General features: G+C 44.7%; 1 protein-coding gene and 1 long non-coding RNA gene across 3 annotated transcripts in view; one reads left to right on the forward strand and one right to left on the reverse strand.

Annotated features, from left to right (window-relative positions):
* The window catches only part of LOC131893194 (uncharacterized), a 4211-nt gene extending 986 nt beyond the window's left edge, over positions 1 to 3225 (forward strand). Inside the window, exons 2-3 of the long non-coding RNA XR_009374650.1 lie at positions 651 to 2410; positions 2898 to 3225. This is a non-coding gene — a long non-coding RNA (uncharacterized LOC131893194). The remainder of the gene's footprint in view (positions 1 to 650; positions 2411 to 2897) is intronic.
* LOC131893193 (protein sickie-like) overlaps positions 1 to 7867 on the reverse strand; it is a 17215-nt gene extending 9348 nt beyond the window's left edge. The window contains exon 1 of one of the 2 annotated variants that reach the window (XM_059243163.1): positions 6959 to 7867. The gene's annotated coding sequence lies outside the window, so the exon portion shown is untranslated. Of the gene's footprint in view, positions 1 to 6938 lie in introns of both variants that reach the window. The other variant, XM_059243162.1, reaches the window with a different exon arrangement.
* Between the last annotated feature and the right edge of the window lie 5426 nt (positions 7868 to 13293).

A 13293-nucleotide genomic window follows, 5' to 3' on the forward strand; every position in this document is an offset into this window, starting at 1 on the left:
CCCCCCCCTCCCCTTTCTCTTGTGAAGCCATGGGGAAACTTTTGGGTGGAATGAACTTCATGCCTCGCCTAGAAAATGAGATTCCTGTCCCCCCTTTTCCCCCTAAAAGAAGATTTGGTGCGGTTGTTTCGGACCCCCAGAGTCTTAAAGTCTCAAGTTAGCACTTTGATTGAGATTAGACTTGCAAATTTTGATGAAAAGCAAAAAAGCAAGAGAAAAAGACGACGACGACGGGATAAAATGGCCGTGGGAGAAACGTCCACAGAAGCACACAATGTAAACAAAGTGAGCTGCGCCATAAACGTCGGAATCAATCGCGAGATTCAATCGATGTGACGAGGGTTTTCAACCCATAAAAATCCCCGAACTAGGACGACCTCACGTGGATTTCGTGGCTTTAGCAGTTCTTTGGGCGGGGGATGCTGATCCAGCTATTTCACCCATTCTCTCCCTCTGACGAGAACTGTTGTATTTTGTTGCTTTGCGAGTCAGAAAAGGGAGGGGGGGGGCATGAAATAAATTCTCGACCCAGTGTCCAATGCCGTAAATTGAGACGCTTTATTTATTTACCCCTTCCGCTCTTGCGAGCTTGAGTGTTTCGAAAATACAAAGAAAGAAACGACTTAAAGGTGAAAAAGGATCTCTTTCAGGATAAAGAGGCGGAGCGAGCGAGAGAGAGAGAGAGAGAGAGAGAGAGAGAGCAGGAAGAAAAAAAAAATCCTGGGTTCGGTTAATAATATGACACCTCTAAGGTTAATTGCCAATCAAGAAATCGCCCCCAAAACCTCGGAAACCTGATCATCCAGCTACCACCGTCTTGGCGTCTCGAGGTCCGGAATTCTCGTCAACTGGAAGGGCACTTCATTAGCACCCCACTTTAAAAGTCCATAAAACACTTTGGGGTATTTAAGAGTGCCCGAAGAGTGTACCTTCGCCAAAAGAGACCTCTTTTTATCATCTCATTCGCACCTGTGAAATGGCCCTCCCCCTGAATAGGAACGCGATCTTTATCCACCTTATTTATGACCCCTTGAGTTGCATTGAGCTATCATTATGAGAGGGAGTAATGGCAGCAAAACTACCAAGCAAGCCTTATCTGGCTGCCAAAACCTCCATTCGTGTAATGCATCAATACCTAACTGACAATACGCACACACATGTGGCAGCTTGATCCGGCAGGAACCACTGCATTTGATCACTCGACCACGGATCATCACAGAACGTACACAACATATAGAACGTACGTAGATCTTTGTTCATGCAAACTTAAGCCAAGGATAATTGAGAATCAATCGGCTCCTTTGCTTTGAATTGTATTTTTAGCTCCGTCTTTTTCCGTTCCGTTTCCTGGTGATTTGACGTTAATTGCGTCACTTCCCTAGATTTGCCAGAGTCAGGCAACCTATCGAATCCAGCCGGATTGAGAAAATGGAGTGAGGAAAAAAAAAGAGAATCGTGTGCGCGAGTTCATCAAGGTTTGTTATGATTGAAGACGGCGAGAGGCTCCCCTCAAATCAGACGGAAGTTTTCTGCTCCCAAAAAAAAAGTTCCCTCTTTTTCCCCTCCTTCGTCAGGTTTTCTTTACAAATCTCAAATTGGGTTGACAATACTAGGTTACCAACTTACTAGCGTGGACTTCTTGACTATACCTATGAAGATTCGTTGTTTTCAATGGATGAAGCCAAATTGCGATTTGAGGGTTTGGCAAAGGTCTTTGTTGCTTTGAAACAAGTGCGACTAATTCGTGCTCATTCAAGTCTGTCCAAAGGTGGTATTGTCCTCCAAAATTTGGCTGCTCTGGCCGGATTTTGTGTGGATAGTGGTGATTGAATCTTTCATAATACGCTTTGATACGTCTTGGTCAATAGCTCCCATGCAGGAGCAGGGGAGGCCTTTTCACAGACTGCTACAGAACAAACTCCTTCCAGCGAGTTCACTTTCTTTCTCCTCACTCCAGAAGTTCAGGAGGAAAAGTTGGAGAGAGCTGGCAACAATGAAGTATCCGGGCTCAATTCTGCTTCAATGGACCCTTCAAGGAAAGCATTCCAATCGCACGTAGCTACTAAACCCCAAGGGTGTGTGCGTGGGTGGGTGTGCATGCGGTGTTTTAGCGAGGGATTACTGCAGAACATCCCCCACACCTACCTCTTAAGAAGCTCGCCACAAAGCTCTCTATTCTCAATTTTACGTTGTACAGGCAAAGTGTCTTTGAAATGTGCGGGGTATTTTTTGGTCCCCTCTTACCGGGAAAAAGGAGAATTAGGTTTTGGGCCTCGCGGCGGGGAAAATGAATCTCGAGCGATATGTCATATTTTTCTCCTATTTTAGTCGGCATTCTCCACCGGTAAGACTAATTACCCTCCATTGCGGCTACCCCATTATCAAAGTGAACAGAAATGAAACCAACCAAGTGAGTACGTACGACGTGTTCGTTCGTTCGTTCGTTCTCATAATAAGCCATATTGCCAAGCTGACGGATGGTAGGTCTGGCAACATCACTTCCATGGCATAGATGGGCTTCGTGTCCATTGTTAATGTCTTAGAATACCAGGGGGAAAAATGCTATTTTTTTTCTACTGCCAAAAAAGGGAATATTACATTTAGAAAAATGCATGCAGATTCCCAATTTTCAAAAATGTGTTGTGATTCCAAGGTTTCTTGGTTGAAATATTACATGTGATGATACCTTTTTTTGGTTCAACGATCCTCAAATTATCTTACGTTAGGAGCTAACGCAGACGAGACCTCTTATGAATGATTCCAGCTAGCTGTGGTATTCTATTTCGGCGGCTTCGGGAGCAAGTAACTGCCAGAGTTTTGCTTTTTAGTTCGCTGACAAGGGCCACTTTGGCTGTCAGGATCCTCACTGAGGTTACATGTTTTGGCTTTGAATGTAGAGCCCACCGATCCCGGGTTGAGCCTTGGCCATTCTTGAGTCCGACCACATGGATGGATGGAGAGGCCAGAATAATTATCATCCATCAAGCGAGTTATATGCATGCAATTTTCGTGGCAGATCCCTCGTTCTTTCATAAGGATCGACATCATCTACCCCAGCAGCAGCAGCAGCAGCAGCAGCAATGACAGCAGTTCATAATGAACATTGCTCATGAATTCAATCCAAGGAGGACTTGACGCGTTGCTGGGCGAGAGATTGAGGCTTCATTTTAGGGCAATTAAATCCTCATAGCGTCTCCATGGCCTGAATGACTGATGGGAGTCCGTGGCGCGGTTGAACCCGTTGAACCGCTTCTAAATAATCTTTACACTTCTCCCGCTCCGATAGGAAAAGAAATGTCTCAAGTCTGCCAAGGCTGAGAACCAAAATCAACCCAACCTCGAGGAGCAAGCAAACAAAACGACAGTTTGTTCACGCACGAAAAGAAAATATTCCCTCGCTCCTCTATTGAAGTCTTCAAGACATCATGAAGTAATCTTGAACAAATGTTGGACTCCCAAAAAAAGAGAGTTCATCCATGAAATACACGTATCTTTTCCACCGTACGCCCTCTAGCGGGAACAACGGAGCGGGGCAACTCTTGTCTTTGGTAGGGGTTTTTTTTTATGTGATGGATCGATCGATGGCGTCAGGTAGCACATACTATAATGCGTGGGTAAATAGTCCACACGGTGTAACCACAACCCCATAGCGGGGCGGGGAGTCCAATTTGAAACTACCTTCTCTCCCCTAATGGACGCCATTAAGGGCTCTCTACAGATGTAGATGGCAGACCCTCTGTTATTGATTTGCATAGTCCATAGCGCTCACAACGCCAGCAGCACCTGAGTCCTTTGTTCATTCGGGCAGCAGGGAAATGGCGGACGACGTTGGCGTACTTTTCCTGGCCGGAAAAAGTTCATCAAAAATGTCTTCAATTCTGTCACAAGTGCTTTTTGGTGCTCCAGAACCGTCATTTGAGACGAGGAAGGCATTCACTCATTATGAGCTTGGCCTCTGAGCAAGAATGGGAAATGGGAAGCTCTTGAGTAGGCAGGCCTCCCTTGGCCTGGTTTGCAATTGGAAGCATGTGGAAAACTCCAACACTGAGAATATCAAATTCCGGTTCTTTGATGGCGTTGCTGTTGTGCGCAGTCCTTGTTACGTTATCGTCGTGACATTCCTAAAATTGAGAGCCCAATTTGTTTCCCTGGGCTGTTGTAAATGTCGAGAAAACGGGTTTCTACCGATTTTTCCCGCGCCCAAAGCGCCCCAGCTGTCAAGTTTAATTCCGATGTGGCAAACACCGACAACCAAGCCGTCAGTCGATATCACTCCCCAAAGAGTGAACCCGATCTCAAGCACATTAATAATACTGTAGATCTAATATCACGACCCGTTAAAACTTAAGTAGGTTTGATCTGGAAGGTTGGCTCCAAAACCATTAGCCTCCCAAGAAGAAGGATTGACCCGTTCCAGGTCCAAGGGGGTAAAATGAATCACGATTGTCGATTTGAAAATGAGCTGTTGGTCACGTCTTTTTTGGCCTTGTCATGGCGATGACGATTCTCGAATATGAGGAGAGAGGAGCCCGCCTTGGCCGTACAGCAGAGCTGTTGGTCACGTCTTTTTTGGCCTTGTCATGGCGATGACGATTCTCGAATATGAGGAGAGAGGAGCAACGAACAACATCCGGAAACATGCCTCATTTTAGTGAGCCACCAGAGTTGTCGGTTGAAAACTCTCATGAATCGGGAGTCCGACTCACACGATCGACACCCAGAGAAGTGAGAAAGACTCATCAGAAAATAGTGATGATGGCTGGGCGCTCTGTTTTTTGGACAGGAAGTTCAAAGTTTTTTGTTGTATTCTTATTTATCATTGTCTCCCTCCGCTCTGATCATGTCATGTTCGATTGGTTCTCCTTGGGAACAAAGCCATTTTATTCGGTTGCCTTTTTTTATGTGAGTGAGTGTGTGAGTGAGTGAGTGTGTAGTCCACAAGCAACCCGCCAATTTGTTGTCCAATCCCAGTTTGGAACGATTCGGTTTAGCCGAGAGCTACGACGAAAAATCATATCATTTGGGCTTCACGAAGATGATGGTGTTTTCAAATTTCCAAGCCGAATTCCGTCCGAAAACAGCACCATCAACGCCAGGCCTTGTCTAGTATGATTTGGCTTTTGGAGACTGAAACGAGGCCACTCTGTGGTACTAGCAGCATTTCGTAGCTGGGCTATCTCGGTGGACTTGAGTTTTAATATGCATATCAACCATTTGGTAGCGGATCTGATTGTAACCCGAGGCTCAAAGCAGCCAAAGCAAAGCTGACCAAAGAAAAGAGCCATGTTTTCATTGCTATTCAGGCCGTCAAGACAAAAGAAACCGTTCCAAGAGAGCCAAAGATCGGCTGATGGGTCGACACTCCATGTACATGAACGAGGACTATTTAAATCTCATGTCGTAATAGGCCCCGGACAGAAGGCATCAGCTATCATTTTTGATGGTTTCTAATGGTAATCGAGGCCTTTTATTAAGCCGTTTGGACGTCAGCGTGCGTCAGATAAGCTATCGTTACTTCTTCATGGGAGGGCTTCAAAAAGGTATGCGATATTCTTTTTTTTTGTTACTATTTCTCATCAAAGGTTAGTCTTTCGAATGGTTTCGTTTTCAATTTCATTTGCATTATCGATTTTCGGATCATTCATAACTTCATTGACACGAACCTGATTTCAGGTAATGGCGTTGATTTCTCTTTTTTCTCTTGTTATTCTAAAAGAGAGCGGGTGTGGTCATGGCTTCAATAAAGACCTGATCAAAAATGTTACATGAAAGATATGAGCTATCGTTATCAACGCGTCTATCGTCTTTACTTGGAAGTTTGGATTAGTATCGTCTGTCTCGCTGTCACGCCAAGCCCGCAAATTAGAGCTCTCTCTCTCTCTCTCTATTTATCTACGTATCTCTAGATTATAAAAGCCCTCCAGCAAGCTCAAGATTAGAGCTCGGAAATTCATCGATCGAACAAAGTCCGGGTTGATCTTACTTGAAAAGAAGAAAAAAACACCCGAAGCAATAAGCCATCTAAAGAATGCAGTGGACGGCGGTTGACCTGCTGTACCGTACATCCGTAAAGAATGCAGTGGACGGCGGTTGACTTTTAATAGTTGTTGCTCTTTTGACGGCAAAAAAAATGTCTCTCAAAACATAGAAACACATGAATCAATTCGATGTGCTCAGAAACGTTTTGACCACTCATAAATTTCCCGTGCATTGACCCAAAATGGCATTTTCCTGCCACAACTTCCCTAACTAACAATCCGAACTCATGCACATCCACATGATGATGATGATGATAATGGTGATCTCGTGAAACATAATAATTATCTTTTTGGGATCAGCAGCCATCCCTACTGTCTAGTCCTAGGGTACTAGGTCTCTCGTAAGGCTGTAAGGCACGCACGCAGCAATCAATTAAACTCAGAAGAGGGCTTCAGGATAAGATTGACTCACAATGACGCCGAGAAACGGACGAGAGACCTCTGAGGTTCCAATTTTGAACAAATTTGCCTGCCAAAGCATGACATGATTTCAAATTTGACTCCAGGGTGATTGAATCCACTGGTTTTGTTACTCATGATAATCTTGTAATGAACCTGGCCTGCTTCTATCTATCAATCTATTGTTCTGTCTCTGTTTCCCCCGTCAGCCGCCCCCCCTCTGTCTGTCCCTCCTCTCCTTCTTCAATCATAGGCTAGATTTGAAATGGAACCAAAAGAGACTCCTGGACCGCAAAGTGAAACGTGTCTTCATGATTCACCCGGCTCATGTCACTCTTCAAGAACGAATGCATACTAGCTCAGGTGTCATATCAAGCTGAGTTCAGTCATACATAACACACGTACATGAGTACTCGCGCGGTACTACTAAAAGGTCTCATGGCTCAAGTTCAAGCTCTTTGTGGAATTGAGAAGTTGATTTTCACGCGGACTGTCTCGGACCTAGACCCGAAGGCTCTTACGGATCCCAATGCTTTCAATTTTCCCATTCAAGTGCAAGAAGAAGCAGAAGCATGAGTTCTTGTCACTCGTTTCCAAGTGTGTGAGATGGTGGATGGTGGATTACTGACGTCAACACATGCTTGTCGAAGAACACTTGTTCGCCAATGGCTGACTGCACTTCAGATTTGCACTGACTAATATGGCGTCTAAAATCGGAAGGAAGTGTTAAATGCCTGTGATCATGATGATGATCATGATGATGATGATGAATTTTCTCTCTCTTTCTCTCTTTGATGGAGATTGTCGCACTTGAAGCACACTTTTCCTGTATGGATATGAATGGGGAAAAAAACCTTCACTACTTCCTCTGGATCACAGGAAGGAAATGCACACAACACTTTTACGACCTTTTTTTCGCAAATATTGCCTTTTGTTTATCAGGCAACGCTATTATTGCTCAACACCGGTGAAAATGCAAAATTGATCAAATAAGGCGATGGACGTTTCTTTCCATACTCTCTCGTGGGATGATGGGCTGGCTCCGTTTCACTGGTAGGTTCACTTGGACGAGTAATTATACTATTAAAAAAAAGATATCCTCCACTCTTGTCGCCCTTCTTCACTTCTCGGCATTACTTTCACAACTACTGTTTCGGTTCCGATCCTCCCAAATCCCAATGCGATCGCCGAGAAGTCCCGGCTGTTCGTGCTTTATTTTCAGGGTGACTTTCATCCCTCGAGCGCAAATTCTGCCGACGAACAGAGTGGCCTAATATAATCTGGAAAAAGCTTTGATTTGAGCTTTTTTTCTTCTTCATGGTGCCGTTCAAAGGCACGCCGGATTTTCGTTCAATCATCTAAAACTGTATTTACATACTAAGCCTCATGGAAAGGTAAAACGTGCCATCGGGAAAAATACCTGTTCTTATTATGCATAACATATCAGATTGGTGATTGCGTCTAAAAGTGCCATTTTCCAAATGTGACAAGGAAATTTACGATCAACCACCATCTGCAAATACAGTCCCCGGCACCTCAAAATGGAACACTTACAATCATCACAACATCAACGATGAATTAAAATTGACGGATTCTGTATAAAAGGTTGATCTGGAACTCTAGACGAAAATTTGTCGGTGTCTTAGATAAGGCTTCTTAGGAGAGTCAACGGAAAAGTATTCCCCACAAATGATAAAGGTTAAATTCCGGCACCGAGCTTTGAGCCCATAAGACTTGGGGAGAAGATTCTTGTTTTAGTCGCCCTGCCTATTGGACCATTCGGCTTCACTAACTCATCCTCAAACTATTCGTCCAATATCTGCTGAATCCGTAAATTTTGCCTTCTACTCTTAAACACGAATCTGAAGAACCACATTTCAATCCTAAAAAAACTACTAAAACTCAAATCCGCACTATTTGCTATCTCATCGATTCACATCATAAAAAAAGTGCAACTCAGTGTGTTCTCGCCCAATTCGATCACCCTGCTTGATGTTCATGTGCGGAAAGGAAAGAAGTCTTATGGACGAACAGCGCAGCGCTTCTCTGCTCATGCCTACCAGCAAAGCCCTCTGGAACGTACGTAAATAAGGGCGTGTGCGCAGTGCGCACAGGGCGGATAGAGCACTCACTCCCTTGCTGGGAATTGATCCTGGACCACTTCTCCGGCTCAGCAGTCTGCAGATCGGTGCGCAAAGCCAGACGACACACACACACACACGCATGTGCCTACTTACACTTACACATACACGCACGCAGGCACACATGCACATGCTACATAGTGCACATCCAGAGAGCTAGCTAGAGATAACGTCCAAACCTCTACAGAATGGAGGAGATCCCGAGGAAAAACTGCTGTCTGGGCTTTCCGCGGACGGACTGGAATCGTGAGCAAGAGGAGCTTTTTCCGCGGAAAGACACGTCGAGACGTCTTCCTGGATGAAGCATGTTGTAGTATTAGTCATGCAAAAATTACATGACCAAATTGAAAGAGACCACGACAACAACCAAAGAGTTGGTTATCGGATGTCCAATGAGGTTGCCAATGCTAGTTGGTTGGTTGTTTGGTGGGTGCAAATTTCTTGAGTAATCAAGATAATGAGCTTGGAACATGCTTGAATAGCTCGGGAGCCCGATAACGATCGTTTGCGCCGAACACTCGGACTGTTGGCGCAACAAAACTGAAGGAAAGAAGGATAACAGAAAGAAGGAGAGCGAGCTTTCACTTTCCAACCCCCTTTGACCTTTTACGACGGCTCTAAAGAGAAAGCTCTGACAGAGGTAAAATCACCCCGGGAATGCAAATCCAGCCTCGACAACAACAACAACAACAACAACTTGCGAAGAGCAGATCTGTGCATATTCACTCTACAAAGTCCTCGGCGAAAATGTCAAATAATCCAACAACCGGGTTTGGGATGGGGGGCGGGGAACGCTTTTCACGGGTTGAACACGTGACGGATCGACCGTCCATCAAAACCACAACGAGAACGACATTTGCAATTGTTTACCCACTTGGGACCATGGATAGAATTAGTGCCAACTAGGGTTGTCCGAGCCATGCGATACGGGAAAGAATAATATGCATTGCAAAGTACGAACGAGTACGTCACTTTTTCATTTGATAGACCGCCATTGATAAATGAGTCTAAGAAAGAACGATCTAACCCGCCAAAATAGATTATTGGTATGGAGGATGATTGTCTTAGATAGACCCCTAAACATGTCGCCAACATTTGATAATCCCTAAACATTGGGGATCGATTGAGGGTGAAATCTGACCGGCAGCGACAATTGATGTGAACCCATGGGAATTGGGCGTCTTTTTGACGTACGATGTGGATGTGTGATATCTCTCATGTTATCGTTGAGAAGCCAGGATTTGACCCCATCTGGATGACATTTACGCTCGTACCACTGAAAAGTGGTTACCGCCCCCTCCCTCCCCCCTCCCTCCTTCGGCAGGCGTAAGTGGAAGGAAGGTATTGCATTGCTGATTGTTCTTGGAGAAAGGTCGTAAAGATGTCTGTTGTTCCGTTCACAAGTTGTCAATGTTTACGACAAAGAGCGAGTGATCTTGTCGCTCTTTTGTGATGATTGATAGCATCTCGAGCTCGCTTTAGTGTGTGCTCTGACTGCACTGTAGGTACTGTACTGCTACTGCTCCTCTAGTATGCACCCTCTGGTAGGCAAGCACATGTTGAAGTGATTCGTAAGAAGAGTCACTCCTGGCTGACTCATCGAGAGCGACGCCTTTGTGCCAATTTCTTGCTCTCTCCATCGACGGAAGTAATAAATCTGGGCGCACTTTGAAAATTGCTGATTGACGTACCTACTTGTGCAGGACTGTTCTTGGGATGGAAAACAAGCCAAGGATTACGAAATCTGATCAGTTGTTGTTGCTGTTGTTGTTGCTGCTAGTTCTCCTCCCGACTATGGCATGTCAAGTACAAACCGCATTTTTTTCGGCCTCCTCCTGTTCCATCCACGTACATGCGAAGCACTGTGTGACAAGATGTCGAAGTTTTGTTTCAATGCTCTTAACCAGAAGATATCTAGGGCAATTCTAAGAACGATCACCGAATTGACTTCATACGTACATCAGGCCTAAAAGGTGGCTCAAACCAAAAGCAGATAGATGAACAATGTCTTTAGAAGAGAGAGAGAGAGCCTGAACAAACAAACATGTTTGCAATCATTAAACTAATGACCAGCCAAATCCAAACTAGCAAGCAATGGATTATCACATATCCGCCCATCCTTGCATATGAAATATGAATATGTGGGAATAAGGCGCCCTCTGGCGGCAAAAAAATGTCCAAATCTTGGTGCATGCAAAGGCCCTAGGGATAATGAATGCTTCGTTCAATTGACCAGAACTGACAAAATTGTCTCTAAAGAAAAGTGAAAGCCTGCCCGAATCTCGGAGTTCTTGTCCTTTCTTTGCACTCTGCTCAAAGGCCAAGAAAAAGTCGAGTGTGCCTGCCTGTCTGCCTGCTTGGCATTTGAGATCAAGCAGCGATGATGCCAAACGAGTTTGTTGAAAACTATGCTGAATATGTCATTGGGGGATTGGGGACCGAGGAATCAGTCCGTTGACAGTCTGCCCGATAGAACTCGGGGCAGGTGCTTGGAACTACTCGTAGTACAGACGACGAGGACGATCTCATTAGGAAATACCTCGGCATTGTCCAAGAATTGATAACATTCCCGAGCACAATCATCAAGTTTTCTGCCCACAATTAGCTCTCACAGGCTCGTTTTGCTCTCTTCCTTCGTCGATCCGTCCATCCATCGACCTATCATCATCATCATCATCATATCATTGGATTGGTGGTGGTCTGCATGACGTATAAATAAATCGACGATCGTCGTGACGCCGAGAGCGATCTGATGCCAAAACAAGTCCAGAGAGACGATCGAGGAATGTTAGTACTTTCCGCAAATGAATATGAGAAGCCATGGATAGATAGAACTACAAAAGTTCAATGGCACTCTCCACAGCTCTTGTTTCTCTCTCTCTGTCTCTCTCTCTCTGTCTCCCCTTTTTCTTCTTCTTTCTACTCCCTTTTTTTCCTCCCCCATTTATTTCCAGGCTCTCTTTTCCCTTCATTTCAGCGGCCGAGCCAGAGAGAAAGAAATGAAGGCGATATTCTTCCAGGGTTCATTTCGAATGTATGAGTTGAGGAGGGAGGGAGGGAAGGAGGGGGGAGGCTGATGGGGGAGGGATGAGAGAGGGCAAAAACTAACCTCAAAGACGCTACATTCAAAAGTATAAAAATGTCCCCAGAAAAAGCAATGATCTCGCTCGGGACTGCTGAAGCGAGCATCCAGCTTTGCCATCTCGATCATCAACTTGAACCGTAATTCTAATATGTGCCAATGATGATACTCACCACTTGTTAAGTAAGTATGTTTTGGAATTGGATGCCAATAGATTGAGGGGTGTTATTGCTTGGGTGACGACACTCTTTGACTGACTTTCATGTTTCAGACTTGACGAGCAAGCTCAGCCATTCTTTTTAACACGCCTTTTGTGCCCTCGGGTCCCAATATTTACGCATAGAAGGGACTATGATAAGAAAGGCAAAGTCTAAAGCCAATGTTGGTATTGCAGAAAGCGAAGATAAAGTTGTGTCAAAGTACTCTCCAGAGAATAATTGCAGACCAATACCTTCTCCCTCCCCTTCTTTCCCAATGGACAGATAACTGACGGGGACTTCGCTTTCATTGGACTAGTTGCCCACTTCAACCTCAACTCCACCAAGTCAGAGCAAAATCCGGACATTTATGCACTGAATTGCACTTTTTCTTTGAAGTAAGAGTGAGTACCTAGTACCACATGAACTATGAAATAAAGGCAAACAGGAGTTATCCAAAACGCCATCGTCACTATTCTTCCCTACCAGACTGACGGGTAGCAAAGATAATAATTGTTTTGTAATTGCATTGCCCAAAAATAGCCGCCCTTTTAGAACAGAGAGTAGTCCCAACAATAGGGCGTCTCAATTTCCAAAGGGCTCATCCATATTTTAGCAACCTCTTTGTGATACTCAAGCTCTTCAATACACTTAAGCTCGAGACCAGGGCAAATTGCTCACAGGCTCATCCCTCCCCCTACCTTCACTTCCCAATTGATCAGTCTATCAAGTTTGCCAAAACCCATGATAAACATGTGTTTCACATATTGACTCACATGAAGTTACATTAACACTAATATCAGTGTTTGACTTCCTTTCGGAGAAGCAAGTGTCATGAGAGCATTAAGTACCAACTGAGAGATCGATCATGAACTCCCCGTTAAAATACAAGTTATTGGATGGGGATTCCAGGAAGAAAGCTGCTTTTCCATGATTCCACCCTCACTCGCTCGCTTCGTTCTGTCGATCGATCTTCGTACACATGTACAAAAGTAAGTTCGTACGTACGTACGTACGTACTTGCGTATGTGGGTTGCACCTGTACGTTTCACCCTCCTCCATTGATGGTGGAAGTGAGTGTCTAAGCTCCTCCTGGCGAAATTACCCACTGAGGGGTGGTGAAAACTGATGACTGGATGGACACTGTTCAAAACACGGGGGAAAATAGTCCAAATGCCCCGTTTGAAAAGGTCAAGGAGACGGTGTCCTAGATGATGGGCAAATGGAAATGTCTCCTCGGATGTTTAGTTGTTCATGATGTGATGTGAAAATGAAGATGAATGGGCGAATTCACAGTGTTGGCAGTTGGATATACTTCCGCTGCTCTTCAATTCTCTGTGGAACCATTCATCCCAATTTTTTCCCAGGGAGAGCTTTTAAAATGGCAAGGTCTTCAGTTGAAGCCACATAAATCTGGCCAAAAGCAAATATTTCCA

The sequence above is a fragment of the Tigriopus californicus genome, chromosome 2 (genome assembly GCF_007210705.1).
Source record: "Tigriopus californicus strain San Diego chromosome 2, Tcal_SD_v2.1, whole genome shotgun sequence".
Classification (NCBI taxonomy): domain Eukaryota; kingdom Metazoa; phylum Arthropoda; class Copepoda; order Harpacticoida; family Harpacticidae; genus Tigriopus; species Tigriopus californicus.